This window comes from Bos indicus, chromosome 24 (assembly GCF_029378745.1).
Source record: "Bos indicus isolate NIAB-ARS_2022 breed Sahiwal x Tharparkar chromosome 24, NIAB-ARS_B.indTharparkar_mat_pri_1.0, whole genome shotgun sequence".
NCBI classification, from domain to species: domain Eukaryota; kingdom Metazoa; phylum Chordata; class Mammalia; order Artiodactyla; family Bovidae; genus Bos; species Bos indicus.
This window is the reverse complement of record NC_091783.1, coordinates 43,650,752-43,670,294: the sequence shown is the minus strand read 5'-3', so window position 1 is coordinate 43,670,294 and position 19,543 is coordinate 43,650,752. Positions and strand designations below refer to the sequence as shown.

Below are 19,543 nucleotides of genomic sequence, written 5' to 3'. Positions count from 1 at the left end.
CAAGCCAGCAGCCTCGCCCCCGCGCCCCCGGTACACGCTTCTCCCAGACTAACGGCTCAGACCTGGAGCGTGGTCACAGCGGCCGCTTCTGGTGCCCACACTCAGGCTTCTGGGTCTCCAGTCCCGGGGCAGGAGCGGGGTCCTCACCGCACATGTGTGCGCACGCCCCAAATACTCGGTTCACTGGAAGCAGCCACGCTTCATCGAGGTTCATCGAGGCTGGACTCTCCCAGCTGGTCTGCGTGAGCTTTATATTTATACCTCGTCTGATCCCCTTCGAACCTAAGAAGCAGGCAGATGGCTGTTTTAGGGAAGGGCGCGGCCGTCAGCAGAGAAAAGCAACCTCCTCACCGCAAAACTTCCCTCCATACTATGCGGTGATGCGTCCACCCGAGCGGCTCCGGCCCACACTGGAGCCCTGGGGCCTCCGCGGAAGCCGCTCCCTCAGGCACATAAGTGAGTCCCGATTCCTAAACTCCAGAAAGTGAGCCAAGTCAAAACAGGAAAAGGGTGAACTTTCAAGCTGCGCGCTCAGCACAAGGGAGTCCATCAAATAACAAAAGCTCCAAGCCACAGAGGGGCCAACTTTGTTTCTACAAAGGCTATCATTTCTCTGGACTAAATTTACTACCTAACTTACACAGTGAAGACTGTGTGTATACACTATTTTTACATTACTCTTCAGATGAAAATAAATAAATAAATAAATTCCAGGACCTCTGGTTTGGAAGTAAAAGACCGGCGCTCATATTTAAATACCAGTAGGATGGAAGCTAAGTTCCGAAGGCGTCAGTGTTTATCTTAAGAGCCCAAGTCACAGAAATACAATCGTCCAACCAAGCCACCCAACTATAACCTTAGCCACCTTGAAATCATGCTGAATTCTATCCAGAAAGCCCTCCTTTCTGACTGAGGAGCGGCCAGCCCCGCACACAGGGACCAGCAGCCTGGTCCGCGAACCACTGATACTAACTCCTCAAGACCCCATATGACTGCTCCCCCAGCCACCACCGCCCCCCACGGTCAGAGAGCTGGGTGGCCACCAGCTAGCCCTCTCAGTTCCTGGGGTCCTCTGGCTCACTACATCTCCAAGGCCCCGTCTGCCCCCTTCCCCAGGCCTTGTCCAGGGTGCGTTTGCACCTGGAAAGTGGGGTGTGGCTGCCTGCGTGGCCAGCAGGGTGGGGGTGGGGGGTGCCAAGCAGGCAAGACAACAGCCAAGGGGGCTCCCACAGGCTGCGCCCAGAGTGCCGCGGTCACCCACTCGAGCATCAGCGCCGAAGGGGCCCATGGCCTTTGCTTTCTGCTCACTGGGTTCACCTGCCAGCGCTCCCAAGCATCCACACCTGCCCCACACCACTGCACGAAGGTGCCTGTGACCAAAACAAGCTCGTTGGGGCCCAATTACCCCAAGACGCAGGTGTCATGTCTTGCTCCCTCCAGCTGGTCCCCACATTTCAGCCAGTCAGGCTGCCTTTTGAGGAAAACAAAACAGACTTCAGTTAACTGCTATGTACTGAGATGGTTTCCCTTGTCTGGGGCTTCCAGAGCAGCCGGCACAAACACCCTCTGGAGTCTGCACTCAGGATGGGCTCCAGCCTTGACTGGAAGCAGAAATCTGCAGAAGTGTAGCAAAAGGGGCCACGGCAAAGCCCCCAACCCCACAGAGGACCACCAGGCCAGAGATCTAGCATCAGCCATCAAGTGCAACAGTAAGAAGATGAGAGTTTCATGTTGGCATCCTTGGGGGAGAGGCCAAGGAAGAGTCTGATCTAAGAAAGCGAGGGCTGAGAGCGAATAGGATGACTGAGGGGGGTGTCACTCAGGTCCTCAGGCACCTGCTAATGGAACCGCCCTGGTCTCCTCGCTCCACCCCGGAGTCCACACTGCCCTCCCTGCCCCAGTTAGGGTGAGAGGAGCAGGGAAAGATTAGACACAGTCTTTGGCCATAAAATCCCTAATTTTCTCTTTAAAATGTATTATTAGACTGTTTACTGCCCTTAACCTGTCTGCCTAAGTTTAATTCAAATTTAAAATAGTACAAAAGTCTTATCCCCCTCGTGGGGAGCACCCACTAACATCACTGCATCTGCCCACAGCAAAGCCCTGGTGACAGCAAACTCTCTTCACCTGTGGGTCACCGGATGCTACACTGAAGGAGGGATGGAGAATTTAAACATACAATTTCATTGCCAAACTTGCAAAGATTTTTTTTTATAATATTCAGCACTGGCAAGACTGCAGTCACCCATGTCTGTGTGTAGTGCACCATCCTTTCTGGGGGCCCCTCTGAAAGTTCTCACACCCACCGGCTCCTCCTTGAGGAATCTGTCCAGAGGATGTAACCGGAATGTAAACGGAATGTCTGGTGCAGAATTATTTATAATAGGGAAAACTGCCAGCAGACTCAGTGTCCCAGAACAGGCTTAAGAAAATAACAATATAACCACAGGGTGGAATTTAATACTCATCAGCAGTGGTATTTTTGGAGAATATTTAAATTACATGAAAATATATTCAAGATGGAATGTTAAAGTTTATAAAAAGTATGTAAGTTCGAAGCATGATTTTATAATCAATAAATAAGCCTGGAAAGAATCTACAAAACTGTTAATAGAGGTCATCTCTAAAGTGGAATTATAGGTAATTTTAGTCATTTTTATTTTCTTCTTGTTTTTTTAAATCAGGGGGGAAAAAAAAAAGGATTTCAGAGACTAGGTCTGTGACGCTGATTTCAGTCGGGCCTGAAAGAATCTCTGGAATAAAAAGTCAGGTTCAAACAGAGTGTGGAGTCTGGTCTAGGGCCCTTGAGCCCCCACCACCTGACAGGAGGAACAGACAGGAACTCCTCCAGATAGGCGTGGCCTCCACCACAAATGGATGCCCATCCACCCCCATTGCAGGGACCTCACTAGACTGAGGCCCAACAGTGCCCACAGCCTGCTGTGGGCACCACAGTACCTTTGTGGGGAACAATACCACCCAGCCACTAGGGGGTATGAAAGGTCTAGAAAGGTCTAGTCCTGCCTGCAGCCTCGGAAGTCTACCAAGGGCTGGGGGGCATCCTGCAGGCTCCGGACATCCGCACCTCCTGGGGCCTCACTTCAGGCCCCATAAGCTCAAACACTTTGGTCTATCCAGGATGGACACAAGAACTGCATGCAGACACATGTGGTTGATTAACCCAACCCCGCACAAGGCACGACAGAGAATCTGAGAGCTGTGATTATCTTTTCGCTTCACCCCACGTTTGGGGACTAGCTGAGTTCTGCTGCACAGGTAGGGCCTGGGCCACCTCAGCCCAGCCCAAAGGCTTTGGGGGCCAGGAAAATAGGACCGGCCCCCAACAAACCCAGCCAGATAACATCAGCGAGGCAGTCCCATGGAGCCCCGCCCAATCCCAACTCTCAAAGCTGAGGCTGTGACCACAGGCAGGACAGGCACAGGAGCTGGGGTTACAAATGAGGGGTGGGGAGGGACTTCCCCATTGGTCCAGTAGCTAGGACTCCACACTCCAATGCAATCGATCAGGGAACCAGATCCCACCTGCCGCAACTAAGACCTGGTGCAGCCAAATAAATAAATATTTTTTAAAAAAAGAAAGAAGAGTGAGGCCGGGAGGAGAGGCGTGAGTTGGATCCATGGAGGAAGGCAGGCAGGAAGAAGGAGCGCTGGGCCACAGAGAGATTTGGTCCTGCTCCATTCCGACTGCTGAGAGCGGTCCCCAAAGAAGGCACAGCATTTCTTCATGCCAGCATCTCAGGCTTCTTGCTGTCTGTGTGCCTGTGGGGGAGTTGACGGGTGGCAGTGCCCACATCCTAGGGCTGCTAAGGGATGAAATCAGCTAACAAGAGCTCTCAGAACACTAAGGATGGCCTGGCACCAAGGCGCTGCTACCTCCCCCACCACTTTGACCCCTGGCCACAGGAGCCCTTCCAAGCACAGCCTGGCCTCCCACCTTCAGAACAGGGGATTTCACTCTGGAAATTCCCTCTCAACTCTGTGTGGAGGCTGCTGGCCCCAAGGCCACTGACTGGCCACCAGGGGTCCAGCCACTCCTGGGGAACCAAGGAAGCAGCACTGGGAGCCTGCACTCTGCAATCCCAGGGGCAGGGCCACACCCCACCATATGGATGGAAGGATATGGGTGGGGAGATTAGACAGAGCAGCCTTCCTTTGAAGAGAAAGTCTGGGTCCACTTAGGGACCGTGTGGCTCACACACACCCAGTTCTCGGCCAGGCCAGGCCTTGGATCCCGTCTGCACAGAGGTCCTGCAAGTCCTCTGGCAGAGCCCCCACTTAGGAGCTAACTTTGTAATATGAGCAGTGTCCCCACCAACAACTAGAGCAAGTCCATTAAGTTCATTACACCTGTCACGCTGCCAGCTGACTCTCCACATGCCAGGGATGAAAGTACACTGTGCCCAAGGAGTGCCACCAGCCCCCTCCCCGGGGCAGCTGGCACCCTTATCTCAGGCAACCGATTCTCAACGTCTGCAGCTTCAGAAACAACGCAGCCGTAAACTTGGCTTCGAGACACCTGAGGACCTGAGGGGCTAAGAACACAGTTCAGTGCCATCAAAAGCTGGACCCCGGGAGGAAGATGAGGAACCATGTCCCCTGATGCGAAGGAGAGTCGTGCGGGCCGGAGGCGCCCGCGAGGCAAAGCGTCACCGTGTCAGAAAAAATACAGAGCTGCTCCCTGGATCCTGTCGCCCTGCAGCCCTGCCGAAAATAAAATCAAGAGACACACCCTTCTTGCTTCCAAAGCGAGTCGAAGAATTCCAGGCAGCGGGCGGAGGCTGTTCACGCACCCCCACGCACCCCACGCACTGCACAGCCTGCAGGCTGCCGGGTGCCCGGCCCCGCCCACCGCTCGCAGACAGCGGTAATTTCTTTTTCCCTGTCATGTAACGTTAGCAATCTGTCTGGAGCTTGGCAAGCACCAACTTGCACTGTCATATAAACTGTCTGACAAACTTTAAGTTTCATAAACGCTTCGCTTTTCCAGGAGACAATAAAGCATCATTTAAAAAAAAAAGTTGTCATCTCCTTTTCTGTTCCTTTTCTCTCTTCCTCTTCCAAAATAAAGGCTGGGTTTTGCGGGTAGGAAGAAGAATGAGAAAACAGAAAGCCAACCACAAAAGAACTCCCGCAAACAGAAAGGATCCCTCACCAGGATCCTTAACCTTGAAAGTCTCCACACTTTTCCAATGCCAAGTGAATGAGTAGATAAATGAATAGGGGAGGGGCGGCACCACGGCTGTGGGTCTTGACGGGTGCAGAACAAAATCTGCAAAACAAAAGTACGGTCATTAAAAATGAATAAAGGGTGTGGACAGCAGCCCCCACCCGCTTCTGCTCTTGGGGATCTGAGCCAGACACTCCGCGTCCTCATTAAGTGGTATCTGGCAGGCTGCCGGGTTTTAGTGGGTTCTGGGAATGCCAATATATTAACCAGAGGACTCTTTGCAAACCCTTTAGAGTTTTTATTCTAGAAAAGTCAACCATTTGGCACAAAACAGCCTTATTTTTGTCCGGGAAAGCTCTCTGCTGCCAATCAAGGGAGAAATTATAGCTGTGTTCTTCGTAATTTCCAAGACTTATCTGGAAAACAAGCTTGGGGGAAAGAAAAGTCCTTACAAAAACAGCTTAAAAGGCCAAAGTACCATTTTTAGTGGAAATTCAAAGGAAAGCAATCCATACTCAAATCACATGGATAGGACACAACACAAGCATTATTTTCACATCCTCCTATGGTAGCGAGAAAAACAGTATTACTTTGAATTACAAACCCAATTATTTCTACAGCAATTAATACAGGTGCTCACTTGTGTCCCCTACTTGCCTAAAAATGAAACTAATAATGTCACCAAAATTTCCCTAAGATGTGACAAGTCTTGTGGCCTAAAGTTTCAGACGGAGGCAGAAGCTATACATTGCTATTAAAAACTGAAGCTTCACCTTCCTTCACACCCAGGGTACAAGGTCACGGTATAACTCCAGACTAACACATACCATGAAGGCAGAAAGTCACTCTGACATCAGAAGACTGGCTTTCCGGAGAATGTCCTGAGACCCCTAAAAGTAGGGAGTGGAAGCAAGAAGAGAGGGCCACTGGGGGGCACTCCACACCATTCTGCACTGCTCACCATAATCCATATGAAGTACATCAAATGTTTCTAAAAATTTTGCAGGTTAACATGGAAAGATCATTTCATTTCTTTCTTCTGTATTAACTCTCACCTCAAAGAACAGATACCTCACAGAAACATCATAAGCCCAGACTCAGAAGAAAGATGAAAATAAACTTGCAAGGGCCACCAGGAAGACTCAACCAGTCATGGGTGCCACTGACAATGCCCACGCCCTGAGTACCTCCTGCCCAGACCATGAGGGTGACTGCACAGGGATCCAGACAAGCTCAGGGGTCTCTGCTGGACCACAGGCCAGGAACCACAGTGCCCAAGATGCTAACTCACTGTCACTTCCCTAGGCTCCCCTGTCTGGCTGGGAGGTACCCCTCCAGCAGCCCCAAGGAACAGTCGATCTCATCCCACGAGCCACTGGTCACTCTGCCAGGCCACTAAGTCAACCATGACTGCAGCCCAGGACTGTAAACACCTCTGCAGGCGGGTGGATACTGCTCTCAGTGCCAGGCAAGAAAACTATTCTTAGAGCACTGTCAGCAGTCCGGGGGAGTTGGGGCGGGTAACAAAATTTGTCTGTGTATGTATATACTCTGGCAAGTGGGGGCGGAGACTCTGACTTTCAAATGATAGGCCACCAAACTGGCACAAAATCCTTTAGTAAGCAGGTGCCCCAGGCCAGGTTCCTCTGCAAGACTGTGGTCATGCAAACAGCCCCAGAGAGGACAGCCCTAAAAGCCTGCTGGGGACAGTTTTCTCCATCGTAAATACAAGCCTCCACCAACTAGAAGACTCCACCAACAGCCAAGACTCTTTCCGGGTAACAGCAAAATATGAAGATATTGGGGGCAGTGGTGGGGGGTGGCTTTTAAAACAAGGGAAGAAGGCAGCTCCATGTCTGCAGCAGCAAATCCCTCACTGGCATTTACAGTCTCAGCCCTATTTCCTAACAATGTGTTCAATGTCAATAGCAAAGGGAAGCTCTTAAAAGAATTAAGCTCTAAAAGATCATGAGGAATATACCCCGTGTTTCAAAAAGCACTTCTTTGCAAGGACCATTAAAGGGCACCCATCCAAGGGTTGACAGGAAACCAAATATTATAATTCAATACATGTACATGGATAAGATCCACTCCTGAGTTCATGGAATGACTCAAATTTGACATTACGACCCTTCACTGAACATAAAGAACATGTTCCAAGATTACTGTGCAGACTCCAAGGGCATCATGTGCAGAGGACACAGCACACACAGTATAAGCCCTGGAAAGACTAAACCCTCCTATGAAGATGCAGACCTGACTGGACACCCTGGCAGTTTCTCTGTGCAGGGTTCTGGTGACCCGGGCCACTCCAGGGGACCCGGACTGGAGATCACCGTTAGGGTCGGCCCAACAGGCAGAAGGGCCATTTTCAAAGGAATCTTCCTTTTAAAGGAAGAGATGCACCAATCTTGAGGGCAGCCACCTCCACTGCAAGAAGCCTACTAACACCAGCTCCAGGACCAACTCTGTGCAGCTCACTTCCCTCATCCCACAACGCCCACACACAGTAGGGCATCCAAAAATACTCATCACAGTCATAACCCACATTTAGAACGCAGCACCGAACTACAAGCCAGGGGTCCAGAGATGTGAAGCTACCAAAGTAATAAGAGAAAAAGAGAAGAAAATAGATGGGACACAGAGAAAGAGAAATAAGCAAATCAAAAATATCCAATTTCAGCTAATTAAAAGAATCTACGGGGAAAACAAAACTTAAGCTACTGAATCCACCGCATTCACGGACACTCCTGCGCCTGGTTGAGTTTCCTGTGCAAAAACCCGCCTGGGTTCACTCGGCAAGGGGCCCCGAACCCCTACCTTCTCCAGGTGCCCCCCACCTGTCGCGGTCCTCGTTGTCTTCCTAAACCCCTCGCCCCCCGCCTCATCGGAAGCCTCTTCCTTTTCCAATTAGGAAAAAAGTTTAAAACCAAGCTGATGCTCTGGGGGTCAGCACGGCGAGCGGCCCAGCACCCAGCTTACCCGGCGCGCCCAGCCCCCGGGCAGCGGGCGAGGTCCCGGGAAGCGTCCCGCGCGCTGTGCCCCGCAGACCGCACGACAAAGCGGGACGGCCGGGCTGGGTGCTCGTCGCTTCCTGTTTATTCCGCCGCGAGGGTCACAGAAATCCTGCCCACGCCCGCTTCCTGCGGGCTCGGGGCACAACCTAAGGGCCAGCGGCGCCCGGACCAGCGGGAGCCCCTGCAGCCCGCGCCCAGCGCAGCGCGCTCAACACCCGGAAGCGCAGGGTCCAGGGTCCTCCCGCCCCGCAAACTCGGGCAGGTCCCGCACAACCTGCCCGCGGACCCCGCCTCCCCCACCCCGCCGCGGCGGCGCACAACCGCTCGGGGCACCAGGAAGCCGACGGCTCGGTGGGGGCCGCCGTCCGGCGCCCGCCCCCGGCAGCGCCGGACGCCGCCGTGCCCAGCGCGACCCTGGAGAGGGCGCCGACGGCGGGGATCGAGGACATCCCGTTCCAGAGTCCCGTCCTCCCGCCCGCGCCTCCGCCCCGAACTTCGCCGGACGCCGCAGCACCGGGTCAGCCTTTACCTGCGGCCGCGGCTCTGGAGTGAGGCGGCGGGCGCCCGGGGTCGGCGGGGTAGGGCGGGATGCTTTAAGGGCCCGGATCGGCCCGGGCTCCCCGCGCTCCCCGCCCCCTTCCACGCTCCCGGGACGCGCAGTCGGCCTGGCGGCGGCGGCTCCTCCCCGGCCCGCAGGGGATCCCCGGCCTCGCTGGCGGGTCCGCAGCGCCGGACGGGGAAGCGGGAGACAGTACCGTCTCCGCCTCCGCGCCGTCTGTCTCCCGCCGGCCCGCTCGCCGCGGCCTCGTCTGCCTCGCGGTCCGCCGGCCTCTCCACCCTCCCCATCCCCCTCCTAGCGGGACCGGCGGCGGCCGGGCGGGGCGGGAGAGGGGTGGGCCGTCCGGACCCCGAGCGGGCAGCGCCGACCTCCGCGGACTGCAGCCACAGAGCAGGGAGAGCCGGCGGCCAGGCCGCGGGACCCCCGGCTGCGCACAAGGCTCGGCTCGGCCAGGCGGGGCGCGCGCCCACCGCCGGCCGGACTGGGAACTCCATCCCGGAACGGGAGACGGCGGCGGGAGCCGCGCACGCCCCTGGTAACCTGTCTTCCCACACAGGCCCAGGCGCACAGTAGGGCTGCAGGACCCTTAGTAGGGCTGATAAATCCTCCTATTCGCCCGGTCAACCCCTTCGCAGACAGGAAGGTCAGATGGATTCTTCCCACGGCATCCCTTTCTCCTTGGAGGGCCTACATTTCTCCTCCTCTGAAGGCCTTTGGAACTTGAACTCCACCTGAGTGTGGACAGCATAGGTGTTGTTTTCAGAAGTATGAGCTTTCACACCCACTAACCTGACCCGTGTTTGACCGAGATTTGGTTATTGCCACAGCACTTAGGCATTTTAACCCAGCTTTATTACAGCCACGAAAATTAGCCACTCACCTAGAGTCAGACATTCTGGACTGTGAAGTCAAGTGGGCCTTAGGAAACAGTATTAGGAACTAAACTAGTGGAGGTGATGGAATTCCAGCTGAGCTGTTTCAAATCCTAAAAGATGATGCTGTGAAAGAGCCGCAATCAATATACTGGCAAATTTAGAAAACTCAACAGTGGCCACAGGACTGGAAAAGGTCAGTTTTCATTCCAGTCCCAAAGATGGGTAATGCCAAAGAATGTTCAAACTACCGCACAATTGCATTCATTTCACATGCTAGCAAAGTAATGCTCAAAATTGTCCAAGTTAGGCTTCAACAGTACATGAAGTAAGAACTTTCAGATGTTCAAGCTAGATTTAGAAAAGGCAGAGAAACCAGAGATCAAATTGCCAACATCCGCTGGATCATAGTAAAAGCAAGGGAATTCCAGAAAAACATCTACTTCTGCTTCATTGACCTACACGAAAGCCTTTGACTGTGTGGATCACAACAAACTGTGGACAGTTCTTAAAGGGATAGGAATACCAAACCACCTTACCTGCCTCCTCAGAAACCTGTGTGCAGGTCAAGAAGCAACAGTTAGAACTGGACATGGAACAACAGACTGGTTCCAAATTGGGAAAGGAGTACGTCAAGGCTGTATATTGTCACTCTGCTTATTTAACTTCTATGCAGAGTACATCATGCGAAATGCCGGGCTGGATGAAACACAAGCTGGAATCAAGATTGCCAGGAGAATTACCAATAACTTCAGATGCGCAGATGATATCACCCTTATGGCAGAAAGCGAAGAGGAACTAAAGAGCCTCTTGATGAAGGTTAAAGAGGAGAGTGAAAAAGCTGGCTTAAAACTCAACATTCAGAAAACTAAGATCATGGCATCTGGTTCCATCACTTAATGGCAGATAGATGGGGAAACAATGGAAACTATGGCAGAATTTATTTTCTTGGGTTACAAAATCACTGTGTATGGTGACTGCAACCATAAAATTAAAAGATGCGTGCTCCTTGGAAGAAAAGCTGTGACAAACCTAGACAGCATATTAAAAAGCAGAGACATCACTTTACCAACAAAGGTCCATGTAGTCAAAGCTATGGTTTTTCCGGTAGTCATGTACAGATGTGAGAGTTGGACCTTAAAGAAGGCTGAGCCCTGAAGAATTGAGGCTTTCGAACTGTACTACAGAAAACGCTTGAGAATCCCTTGGACAGCAAGGAGATCAAACTAGTCGATCCTTAAAGAAATCAACCCTGAATATTCATTGGAAGGACTGATGCTGAAGCTGAAGCTCCAGTCTTTTGGCCACCTGATACAAAGAACTGACTCATTGGAAAAGACCTGATGCTGGGAAAGACTGAGGGCAGAAGTAGAAGGGGACCAACAGAGGATGAGATGGTTGGATGGCATCACTGACTCAAGGGACATGAGTTTGAGCAAACTCCGTGGAGACAGTGAAGGATAAAGAATCCTGGCATGCTGCAGTCCATGGTGTCACAAAAAGTTAGACATGACTTAGTGACTGAACAACAACTGCCAAAGTTAACCCCCTGTGGACATAGCAAAATATGCCAACCTGGGGTAGCCAATTAGAACAGCTCATTTTCAATGTCTCCACCCCTTGCCAAAAGTTGACCAGCTCTACTTTCATAATATCAGAGAAAGGAATCTTTTGAAATCTACAATAATTGACCAGTAACTTCATAGTTAGTGAAATGTTAGCTTAATTCAACTTGCTTTAAAAAGTCCTCAGCAGTCCTCAACCAAGATGGTAACTTCCGGGTAGAAGCTGATTGGTGTTCATAGGTGATACCATTTAATATTAACTGTCAGTTATTGGAAGCCATGTGCCAAGCTCTGTACTAGGAACTTCACATAGATTATCTAATTTAATCTTCAGGGTAACTGTGGCAGCTTGAACATCCCCATTTTACAGATAAGAAAGTTGAAGCTATAAATGATTAACTTGTCTCCAGACCACAAAGTTGTTCAAAGTTGTTACGAGTTGTGTCCAACACTTTGCGACCCCATGGACTGCAGCATACCAGCCTCCCTGTCCCTCACCATCCCCTGGAGTTCACCCAAGTTCATGTCCATTGAATCAGTGATGCCATCCAACCATCACATCCTCTGCCAGTAGAGGATGAGATTGCAAAAAGGTGAGTGAAAATCCTGGTAGGCACAGTTCAGGAGCTGAACCACACTGCCACCTGCTGGCGGGCTGACATCCCTCAGCCCAGCTCCCAGCGAGTCCCGATGGAGGACCTCTACACCTGTGGGACAGTTTAGACTCTGGTTGCCGGGGGAAACCTCTTTAAATGCCATTGAGCTGAGAAGTGCTTAATAGAGGTAATCTGAATTTGACAAGCATTTATTTGCTAGCTTGTTATTTAATGTTCCATGTTAACAACAGCTGTGGGGTTGGAGAAACTGGTCTTGCCCTTCTGAGGTCAACAGAAGAATGGCATTTTCCTTCTAAACCTGACACTGCCCATGGCAGTGAGGAAAATGTTTTTTCCAAGAACAGGAAACAGTTTGTTCTCCTATTGTGCAATATTTCACTTGTGGATCATTTCCATGTATATGATTTCACCCTCTTGAGACCTGAATTTTAAATCTTGCCCTCAGCTTTACCTTTTATGAGAATCTTAGCTCATCTTGCTTTCCCTTTTCTTGCTGTCTTCCCTCAGTTATCACTAGAAACTGCAAATCTCTATTTCTGTTTCTAAAGAGTAGCTCGGGGAGGAGCTCTGTCCTTGTACTTGTTCTGCATTTTAGCTGCTTCCTCCCACAGCCCTGCACACACATACAAGGGCAGCAAGGGCACAGCAAGGGCAGAACTAGAGGCATCAGACACATGTTTGTTTTCTGTAAATCTAGCATGAGCAGACCATCCATCAGCTCACCTGGCAGTCAGTGACCCCTCACCTTCATTTGGAGGGCCCAGGCAGAGGCCAAGAGAGCAGGACTTCATTCTGTTCCAAACAGTGGAGCGTGTAAGTCTACCTGACACTCACAAAGGGCTCCGGAGAGATCGAAGGAAAGAATGGAGTCTCATGATGGACGAGTAAATAATATAGAGGTAAAACATCACTAAACTGGGTAGAAATCAACTGAAAATGATTTTGAGGAATTGCATGTAGGAAACAGTCTTTCTCAGTATAAATCCACTGCAGTTTACCTGGTGTCCATTGAATCTCAACCATACTTAGTCCACAGAAGAAGGTCAGTCATCTGAGGAGACAAAGACAGAAGTATAAACATGAACAAATGATTAAAAAAAAAAAAAAAAAACGATTCTGAGGGCCCGAACGAACCACAAGCTGAATGTGAAACAATTCAGTTATTTAGCTGTCATTTATAATATTTGAATGAAACTTAAGCCATCCAAAAAGATCCACCCCAAATGGAAAAGGAGCAAGAGAAGTGTGAAGGAGGGCAGCTCTGCTGGGAACTAAGCACCCCCATTCGGACAGGTTACACGGACAGGACAAGGATGAACTCAGTGCCAGGAGGGAGGCCTCTGCCCCGTGTGTCTTGGCAGTGTCATAGGCACGCTTCATTGTGCCATCTGCACCATCAAACTGTCTGTGTCTGGTCTGTAAAATGGAGACAATTCCCACCTCATGTGATCTGTGGTGCGTTGGCCACACAATACCACCTCCATACTAACAGCTCCTCTGGGATCTGGCTGCCCCTCACTGTTCCAGGACCTGCAAACTTCACTCCTTGCTCTAGGGGTACAGATTCAAAATCACCAAAGACAGGAAGGAAAATATTCTGCAGGCAACCTCTGTTTCTAGCCTTGTGCAATACTTTCTTGGGCCAAATGAAAAACATCTGCTCTCTCACCTTGAAGGGAAGCGGGGAGAAGAAAAAGAAAAATGTGGCAAGAAAAAGATGTAAATGGTCACCTCAAAGACTGTCCATCCAGACACACTTAGGTGTATGGTTTCTGTACATCAGCTATCAAAAGGATGCAACTCCTGCCAATGGTAAAGTTCAGTCTCGTCTGTCTGTTGAGACCAGAGCTCTTCACATCTCTGCCTCCTTTGGTGCCCAAGTGGCCCCCACCAACTTCCCCACGCCCAGCAGAGCCCCTCAGGACAGGATGACTCCCCCCAGTTTGGGGCCTGCTCTCTGCTGCAGTGACCAGCAGCTGGGTTAAAAGTGGCCACTGCAGCCCCACCCTCACCCACTGCTTTCCAACACATGGTCAGTCAGCTGTGTACAAACGGTTAGTAAGTTGTGTTCAAAACAGAACCTGGCCCAAAATATCCTCAGTAAATATCAGCTTCCTTCACCCTTTCTCATCCTTGCCCGCAGGGACAGGTTCTCTGGTGACTTTGTACTGGGTCAGCTTAGCCATAGTGGGTGGGGTCTGTGCTCCCTGGAATTCCCTTCCTCGGGTTCCAGGTGTTGAAATAACTTTCTGGCCCCAAGATAGAGCTGCTCGTGGGGTTCCCATCAGCACACCGAAACATAGATGACTCTCATGTCCTGTCAGCACTCGTTTGACCAGAAACGCAGGGCATCCAGCCAGCAGTCCTCAGACCACAGCCAGCTCTGGGCCTTCTCGCTCTATAAGCAGGCTACCTGGGCCCAGGCCCTCGCATGCTTCCTCTCTGTCTCATCTTCATCTCTGTCTCATCTTCGTTCTCTACTCTTTATCCTGAGAAAACTTCTTGCCTTCTGCCCTACTTTGCAGTTTGAAAGGTCCGCTTCATGAGACATGTTTATCACCTGAATTGTTTTCTTTAGTCTTTCTCAGACGCAAGTTAGAAATGCCAGAGAGAGAGTTGTGGGTGACGTGGAAGGAGGCGTGCTTAACGCCTCTGCTTAAGTGGCGGGACTTCCCGAGGATGTGGGGTCCAGGTACAGAGCAGCTTCATACCCCTGACCTGCTCTCCCCTCATCCTGTCCCCTTGTCTTGGGTCGGGGGTGCATGCACAGCCCCATGGAGAAGGATGCCAGCATCTTCTGCCGGTCACCTGGGTCGTTTAGGCTGAAGGGACAAAAGATAAACAGGGTTTGTTTGCTCTGTGGGCCCAGGGGGCCTGTGAGTACCAGTCTGCCCCCCACCCACCCCTTCACATCCAGTCATACTGCCTGGACCCACATCAGTGCCATTCAGTACGCCGCTCACTACTGCCTGTAGTAAATCTCAACTCCATATCCCTTTCTAAGGTTCTGCTTTTGTGATCCAACCCTGATAACAGAGCCATGGGCCAGGGTATCTCTGCCCCCCAGCCAGAGATCAACTGTTTTTGGAGAACAATACCCTCCCAATCTAGCTTCTTTGTTAGGAAAGCTGTTCCCCCAAAACAATCAAACTGCTTGAAAAGGTCCTTTACAAAAGAAGATACGAAATAGCCAGCAAACACATGAAAAGGTACTCCCTCATTATTGTTGTTCAGTCTCTCAGTAGTGTCTGACTCTGTGACTCCATGGACTGTAGCACACCAAGATTCCCTGTTCTTCACTATCTTCCAGAGCTCAGATCCATGTCCATTGAGTCAGTGATGCCATCCAACCATCTCATCCTCTGTCACCACCTTCTGCCTTCAATCTTTTCCAGCATCAGGGTCTTTTCCAATGAGTCACCTCTTCCCATCAGGTGCCCAAAGTATTGGAGCTTCAGCTTTAGCATCAGTCCTTCCAATGAATAGTCACAATTGATTTCCTTTAGGTTTGATTGGTTTGATCTCCTTGCTGTCCAAGGGACTTTCAACCATCTTCTCCAGCACCACAATTCAAAAGCATCAATTATTTGGTGCTCAGCCTTCTTTATGGTCCAACTCTCACATCTGTACATGACTACTGGAAAAACCATAGCTTTGACCGTACAGACCTTTGGTGGCAAAGTGATGTCTCTGCTCCTTAGGGAAATGTATATTAAAGCCATAATGAAAGGTTTTAAATGACTGCAAAGTTTAATCCAAGGAGAGAAATTAATGGGAAACAAGTTTAACTAAGCTAAGCCCTCCTTCTGACCTCTCAGGCATCAGTAAACTGCTTTGAAAGATTCTTGCGCTAACTTCCCTGTGCTCTGGTCATCACTGAGTGTGAGCAGCTGCCCTTATGAGGCCTCAGTCCTGTGAGCACCCAGGACAGAGTGACTGGTAGGCTAAGGCTGACATTTCAGTGGCTGATGACATATTATTTATAGGATATCCAAGTTATCAGTGGGAAACCAAAGTAGAAGTTGGGAATTCTGGTGAAAGTCTCTGATGTACAAGAGGAAGAAATAGGTCAATTATGTTAAAATAATTCTGTGTGGGCTGCCAGCTACTGACCACAGAGACACCCCTACCAGAAGTTACATGGTAATACTAATTTCATCCTTAAAAGCAAACCTCAGTCTAACATATATGTAGTGTATCAAACCACACAACCAGCATGTTTGGGGGCCCAAAGCAGGTCCTCCTGCCATGCCATGGCTAAACGTCAGCTGCTCACAGTGGCCGCCCATGCTGGCTTCTCTAACACAGGGGCATCACTTTCTCCTCACACACACACGTAGCATCATGTTACTAGATGAAAAAGCAGTTAAAACCAATAAAATAACTGAATTGCTGCTGAAGCCACCTATGTACACTTAGTCTTGATCATCTCCCAAGCCTGGCCTGCAGGAACATTCTTCTAAAGACAGAGCAGAGCATAAGGCAGGCAGGGCCTCTCTTGCAAGACGACTGATGTGTAAACAGAGAATTGTCTCTGCACATGAGAACATTCCTCCTGGGTTTTTATATCTATGCTGCATATAAACATATTCTGAGACCATATACCTACTTATACCGCTCTGTGTGTTTCTAAACTTTATATAAATGCTATTATATGGTACATTTGACCTTTTCACTCATTACACAGTCAAAATTTATTAAAGTTGACATGTAGTTTTAGTTCATTTAACTGGTAATAGTGTTGCACTATGTGACTAGATCTCCTTCTCTTCTTGAGGACATGTAGAGTTCCCATCTTCCCCACTCTTGCTCCATTGCAACATGACCATCCTTGTTACATCTCTGTACAGAGGTGTAAGACTTTTTCTCAGTGTTTAGATGCTCAGTACACACACTTAGAATGGGACTGCTGGATCTTAAGGTTTGTTCATCTTCAATTTTAGGTTGCTTCTTTTCTAAGCAGAAACTTGATGGAATTGGATTTTTAGTGGCTGTCTGTGTGCCCTGCTACTGGCAACCTCATCTGCTCTTTAGACAATCTTTCATCATGCCTGCTTGCTGAAGACCTTCCCCTCCCACCCCACTCACCAAAGGGGTGACACTTACTCCCACAGGGCTTACGTGTGAGTTGAAGGATGTGGACACAACTGGACGTCCAGTCCACAGAAGGGGCATGTCTGCTGGCCCCCCCATCTGTGTCCAAGCCTATTTCTTTCTCTGCCACTGAGAACATGTGGAAAAATCCCCTCACGCTGAGCGGGGGGCTTCAAGTCCTGCTGCTGGCAGATAAGAATGCTGGTTGATGGATTATAAGGAAGTGGAGAAAAGAAAGAAAGAAAGTGAAGTCGCTCAGTCATGTCCGACTCTTTGCAACCCCATGGACTATAGCCCACTAGGCTCCTCTGTCCATGGGATTTTCCAGGCAAGAATACTGGAGTGGGTTTCCATTTCCTTCTCCAGGGGATCTTCCTGACCCAGGGATCGAACCCAGGTCTCCTGTGTTGCAGGCAGACGCTTTACCAACTGAGCCACCAGGGAAGCCCATCTGCATGCTGAAGGGGTCACCATTTCTCATTTTGCAGAGGGAAAAACTGGCCCAGAGCGAAAAAATTTCAACAGAAACAGTGCAGCTAAGACCATCCTGGAACCCAAGTATCCTGACAGGGAAAATCAAGGCATTGTCAGAGGTGGAAGGGATTTGGAGATTAATCCACCTCCCTCACTTTTTACAGATGACAGAGGAAGTGTGAAAGTGTTAATCAGTCATGTACGACTCTTTGTGACCCCATGGACTGTAGTCCACCAGGCTCCTCTGTCCATGGGATTCTCTAGGCAAGAATACTAAAGTGGGTTTGCCATTCCCTCCTCCAGGGAATCTTCCTGACCCAGGGATTGAACCCAGTTCTGCTGCATTGCAGGCAAATTCTTTACCATCTGAGCCACCAGGGAAGCCCATAGATGACAGACTGGAGCTCAAATAGAGAAAGATCATTGATCTAACGTTTTTTAATTTTACAGAAAAGATGAGTGTAATTGACTGACTGGCCAGCTCCCCACACAGGGTCTGCACTCACTCAAGTGTGGTCATGGTGACAATGGTATACCAGAAGGCTGCAGGGATGCTAGTAAAGTTGGTCTTGTTTGTGCCCTTCTTGGCATAAAACCTAACAGTGGCAAAGATGATGATGGCCATGGTAAGGGAAAAGAGGATAAAGCGCAACTCAGAGGCATAGTTCTTGAGTGTGTAGTCCAGAATCCACAAGCCCTGTGAGTGCCTGGAGAACTTGAAGATGTGCAATACCCGAATACCTGCAGGGGGACAAGGGTGCCCGAGACATCCTCGTTCTTGGGCATGAAGAGAGGGAAGGAGGAAATAGGAAACAGAGTGAGGATCAGAGGAGAGAGGAGAACAAATGCAACTGCAACTTTTGCCATTTTTTTTATTCAGAGACAAACGTTGCCAAGTAAGCAGGAAAAAGGTCTCTTCAGCACTATTAGTAAAGCTTTGCTGTCAAAGTTTTAAAACATACAAAAGGACATTAAAAACCAAGCAATTACAATGCACTGCCTACCAAATTCTACACAATGTAGCTCTGTTTTGCAAAAAGAAGATTGTTGCTTCAGTTATGAGTTTTTCCCCCCAAACAAATATCAATACTATAATACTTTTTACATAAAAAGTAATACCTTTTCCCTTTGTATCCATATGAATTGCTTGATTCCATTAGTAGATAGATTTTTGGTTAAAAAAACACCCTAAAAGTAAAGTACCTTAATGTGTTCTATACAAAGGAACTCAATGATGTGAGGGAATAGTGGAATGAGGCTTTTTTCCCTATAGAAACCAACATTACTGTATAACAAAGGACCTAAAACACTGTTTTGTGCACATTAGCATGGGCCAGGACTCTGGGGAGCGCTCAGCCAGGATGACCCAGTTGTATGGAGGTTTCCTGCTCGCCAGCTGGCCCCACACGCTCTGCAGCCTCTCCCAACACAGCTCTTAACCTCCAGAGCATCTCACAGTATGATGTTTTCAGGATACTGTATTTGCATCTCTTACATGGTATTAACATACATACATACATGTATATTTATACATACATATAGCTATACAAAATGGTGTTTTCTTTTTTAGACTCCCAAATAAGATTAAAAATAGACTCACAAAGTTTGATTTCTGGGTCAAAGTACTTTAATTTTTAGCCATTATTTTACATCCCCACAACGTTTAAGCAGTTGCACTCCTACCAGCAAAGTAAGGACATTTCTCATTTCCCTTTTGTCAATTTGATGAGCTTTAATTTAAAAAAGTATCCTTCTGTTGCTACAATTTGCATTTCTCACACCAATTTCCAGCAATTCACACTCACCAGTGATGTAGGGATGCATTTTAATTTTCAATCTCATGGGTTAAAAAAACAGTATTTCATTCTTGCTTTCATTTGCATTTTCTCAACCAATTTTCAGATATCTACTTTGTTGTTGTTCAGTCACTCAGTTGTGTCCAGCTCTTTGCAACCCCATGGACTACAGCGCATCAAGCTTCCCTGTCCACCATCTCCAGGAGCTTGCTCAAATTCATGTCCATTGAGTCAGTGATGGCATCCAACCATCTAGTTCTCTGTCATCACCTTCTCTTCCTGCCTTCAATCTTTCCCAGCATCTTTTCCAATGAGTCAGCTCTTCCCATCAGGTGGCCATAGTATTGGAGCTTCAGCTTCA

General features: G+C 49.4%; 1 protein-coding gene across 7 annotated transcripts in view; it reads right to left on the bottom strand.

Moving 5' to 3' along the window:
- Positions 1-8,931, bottom strand: part of LDLRAD4 (low density lipoprotein receptor class A domain containing 4) — a 180,760-nt gene extending 171,829 nt beyond the window's left edge. For 3 of the 7 annotated variants that reach the window (XM_019986511.2, XM_019986518.2, XM_019986519.2), the window contains exon 1: positions 8,735-8,931. The gene's annotated coding sequence lies outside the window, so the exon portion shown is untranslated. Of the gene's footprint in view, positions 1-62; positions 983-5,173; positions 5,273-8,170; positions 8,502-8,734 lie in introns of those variants that run through there. The other 4 variants (XM_070778552.1, XM_019986512.2, XM_070778553.1 and 1 more) reach the window with 3 other exon arrangements.
- Between the last annotated feature and the right edge of the window lie 10,612 nt (positions 8,932-19,543).